Below are 4,504 nucleotides of genomic sequence, written 5' to 3' on the forward strand. Positions count from 1 at the left end.
TATAAAGAGTGGTGCTACATGTACCAATTAAGTTACTAATTAATATACCAATACTAGTTATGATCTTATTAGTGACTATACTTATTATACAAATTACAAATATAAAAAATATCTTAAACTATATTAATTTATCAATTAAAACACTAGTTAATACCCTAGTTTGGTGTATACACCATTACTTAAGGCCATCTCCAACGTTGCATCAGATTCAGTGTCAAATTTTAAGTTGATTAAAAAAGTCACTTTTTCTGCTCTAATGGTTTCACAAACTGATATCAAACTGAGAACGGAGCAAATTTTTCACCAAATTGAAAATCTGTGTGAGCCTTTACTAATTCACTGTACTGTAGCGTTGTAAGTGGGCCAACCGGTCAACTTGCCGAACGTCCGGCTAGTCGACCCATCGGTCGACCGGAAACAGGTTCAAACAGTTCAATTAGGTAGGTTCAAACAAATTTAAAAAGGTAAAACAAAATATTTTTTAATCTTACCGATTGACCTGCCAGACGTCCCTTCCTCTGATGCATAACGTTAAAACAAGCTATATCAGATTAAGAAAATGAGTTATTTTTTATTTAAATTTAATAAAAAAAATAATACACCGTCGGAGGTGCTCTAAAACTTGAATTGTACGGAAATTTGTGGTAGATTTCCATCAACGTTTACCGATAATCTCCCACAAAACTCAACCCTACGCCCGCCTAAATTCGATCATTTTCTCTCTCTACTTCTCTGTCTCTCTCTGGTTCCGCATTTCGAAACCCTAGATCTGGATTTCTAGCGATGAACAATGAACAACGCAAGTCAGAGAAAGTGTAATTGGCTTCGGAATCGAAATTGGCGGGGCTACGCGAAGTTCCTCCTCCTCCTCATCATCATAGGGTAAAGCTGGAGCTGGATGATAAATCCAAGGTTTCCATTGAGAGCCACTCTCTCTCTTTCTCTCTCAATGCCGTAATTGTTAGTATTCTGGTTTGTGTCCTGTGTAAAATTGTTCATGTGTTGATTTTGGATATTAGTTACCATAAATATTGAAATATTTATAATTAGAAGAGAGAGACTAACATGAACATCTGGACTAGCTCAATAAGATTTGGTAATATATATGTGTGTGTGTGTGTTTGCATTTGCAAATTGTGTGATGGTATGCTTTGCCAAACTTTCTGGGTTTGAAATTCAATGCTTAACTGGTTTAATTATTTGTTTGTTTTGTTTTTGCGGAGCATATTGGACTCCAAAGCTATTTTTGGAGGGAATCTAGGAAGGAAAGAGATTAAATTTTGAATCTTGACATTTTGTCCACTAACCACTGTACAAGACGTGAAACACAATTTTAGTTAGTTGGCCTAATTTATTTATGTTTCCCTCATTTTGTGAAAAAGGACAATGATTTAAGTGGGGTGTAATTATTAACTTGTTCTGTTTTCATGTTTACCCATTTTTTGATCAATTGGATGCTAATATGGTATTTTGGTCTAGTTGAAGATAAGTTTTAATTCTTGATCGGAAGTGTTTGTATCTCGTAACTTGAATAAAATGAATGTCTTTAAACAACGATGGAAGTGAAGCACACCTGATGAAAACTACTGCTAATTTGGTGAGGTCCATCTTATGCGAAGCATATCGAGAAAAGTGTAAATCATTTGGATTGAAAACAGAGCTAGTATTAGTAGTTCAATATATATATAGATATATATTTCCTTTTCGGGCTTTTGGAAGTCCACAAGGATGTATAAAGGTAAGCAAAATTGGAAGTCCACAATGATGTATATGTATAAGGGTTTTACATCAGGTTAGATTAGCAAGCCACTGAAAATTTCTTTTTTGTTGTATGATCACATATTAATTATGAGATGATCTCTAAGTTTTTTTTTTTTTTTTTGACCATCAAATGCTTTGAATAAGAAACATTAGTCTTCCAGATTCACATTGTTTACCATATTATATTCATGCTTGTGAACACTCTAGTTTGCGATGGAGTTTCCATTAACACAAAGACAGCTCCATCTTTTGGAAATCCTCAGCACATGCTCTACTCTATGTCCTTTCAAAATCTCAGACTGACAGACATGTAAGATGACAATCCATTGGGGAACAAGTCTGAGATTAGTTATCACATGGAAAGAATCCAGAATCAAAAACCGAGGAAGATCAAAGTGAAACTTTCAACGATAGCCCCGGTGCAGTCTTGGTCAATTTGTTGACAAGCTTAATGCATTTACCACCATCCATGCATTCAGTGGCTGATTGTTCTGGCTCTTACCTGGGTAAGTGCCTAATTGTTGTGCATCACAACTTGCTTCACAGCTATGTGGTGTCTTGTCATGTTAGCATTGGGCCAATTATCTTTTGAGTGATTATTTTCTATGTATTTATTGCTGTTTTAAGTTTTTATTTTCTCCCTTTTCCGATGTTATAGCAATTTCTTTCCTTCATGCAGTTGGCGTGGTTTCCCTTTTTCCTTTTGATACGGAATGGATGGGGAGAGAAGCTTATCTTCGAGACCCAAAAGGGGATATCTCTCGAGTTCAAACTTATGATCAAGGAGCCAGAGCAGCAACATTTGATTTTCTATTGAATTCAGTAAGAACTCGTATTGTGCATCATGAATTTTACTTTTCCTCAATATTTATCATTGGCAATGGAAAGTTTATGCAATGACAAGGATTTTATTTGTGTTTCATAATTATGTTGATCTTATTGTGCCATGTGTTTTCTTCTGCTCTTTGTTCTTTTTTGTTTTTCCCCTTTCATCTATACTTCTATACTATCATATAAGGCACACCACTCACTAGGTATGAACAACTTTGTCGCACAATTTTGATTCCCAAAAAACCCCAACAATACTATATTTTCCCCAAATATTTGTCTCGCCTACTAGTTACTATAAAGACCAAAAAGTAAAATCACTAAACCAATAACTGCTATTTAGTAGACGCGACTCTCTTCAATCACACCCACGACACTTCTAGTACTATTAGAAAGTGTATAGGTCATTTGGTGTGAACATTTGGTCATGCTTTTGTGATTTTCCAAAATTCCCACAACAATTGATGAATTTGAGAACTACCATGCGAGAAAATCAAGCTCATTCAAAATTTTAAAATTCACATAAATATGGATGATTTCTATTCATCTTCTTTATTCATAAACTACATATTTTTGCATGTGCATCGTGTGTGCACACACTGCTAGTATATTTAAACTAGTACATTGTTTTGGATATGTTGTCCTTGGCATTAGCTCTTTCTTCATTGAGCCAATGTGTTATGGATACAAGACTTGTTTGGGCAATTAGCAATTTTATTGTTTGAAATAATTAGTGTCGTTTCGGTGAGACAGTATTCCAAAGGGATTCATGTGATTGGAGGAAACAGAGCAATCAAGATTGTCTCCTTGGTTGTTTTCGCTCGTCTCAGCTTGCCTCTTTCTGTAATATATCTCTATTCTTGCTGCAAGGTAGTGTGCTGCGTTGTTGGTTCCCACACACACACCTCATGTATTTACAAATTCTTCATGATCTTGTGTCAAGAGTGCTGCCATGTGTCCATGTTCTTTGAGTTCTTCCCGCATAATTTGTTTTTGTCTGCAACTTGCAGGTTACTTCTTGTGTTCCCTTCTATGTTACAGCTGAGTTGACTGCTGATACAGGAGACGATCAAGGTTTGTGTAAAATATTCCAAAAAGAGATTCCAAAAAAGTCTGCTCTTTTTTTTTTTGGGTTTTATTTTTGGTATTTGGTGAATTTTTTTCCTATATATATATATATATATTATCTTGTAAAACCTAGAAGTGTAAAGCTTTTCGAAAATCTTTAAAAAAATTCATTAAAAGCCAAAAAAATAAAAATAAAACTAATCACAGGACAAACCATTGTGAGTTTAGAATTAGTAGTTTGTGGAGTGTTGGTATTTGCACTTGATGGTGGTAGGTCTTTTCTTAATGAAGATTTGTGGATGGAACGGTGAAAAAAAGTGATATAAATTTATTTAATTTAAATGAGTATATAGTTGTGGCTAAAAGAGACCAAAACAGGCCAGTTTGGTCTGGTCGGGTCAGTTAAATTGGATTATCTGATTTTCTTTACATGGGTCAAGACATGCTACTTCCACATGTTAATACACATTTTTATGTTTTATTATTGGAAATATATATATATATATACATATAAAAGAATATTGTACGATTTTTATGTAAAAAGTATCTCATATCATTTTGTTTGCTTAAACAGTATTGTTTACGATATATATATATATATATATATATTTAAAATTCATAGAAAATATTTTCTTATATGGTTGCATTTTTGAAATTAATGTATTAGTATTTGTATTAGTGGGTGGGTGTGTGAGAAGGGAGGGTGTGATGGAGGTGGTGGTGTTGGTGGTGGAAGTGATGGTAGTGGTGGTAATGTGTTTGATAAAAAAAGATGTATAGAAAACGTTTTTACTTTTTAAAACTAAATATTTTTTGCCCAAACAAATTTGTTTTTTATTGATTAAGG

The 4,504-nt window shown here is 34.0% G+C and overlaps 1 long non-coding RNA gene across 3 annotated transcripts; it reads left to right on the forward strand.

Moving 5' to 3' along the window:
- The first annotated feature begins 573 nt into the window (after window positions 1-573).
- Window positions 574-3,999, forward strand: LOC145791159 (uncharacterized). Of its 3 annotated transcripts, none has more exons than XR_014330923.1 (5): window positions 574-912; window positions 1,969-2,267; window positions 2,441-2,583; window positions 3,343-3,459; window positions 3,600-3,999. It is a non-coding gene; the product is annotated as an uncharacterized LOC145791159 (long non-coding RNA). The 3 variants fall into 3 exon arrangements; XR_014330922.1 differs by having other exon boundaries at window positions 643-960; XR_014330924.1 differs by lacking the exon at window positions 3,343-3,459 and having other exon boundaries at window positions 647-960; window positions 3,600-3,870.
- The last annotated feature ends 505 nt before the right edge of the window (window positions 4,000-4,504 follow it).

The sequence above is a fragment of the Camellia sinensis genome, chromosome 5 (assembly GCF_055761805.1).
Source record: "Camellia sinensis isolate YWXY chromosome 5, ASM5576180v1, whole genome shotgun sequence".
Classification (NCBI taxonomy): domain Eukaryota; kingdom Viridiplantae; phylum Streptophyta; class Magnoliopsida; order Ericales; family Theaceae; genus Camellia; species Camellia sinensis.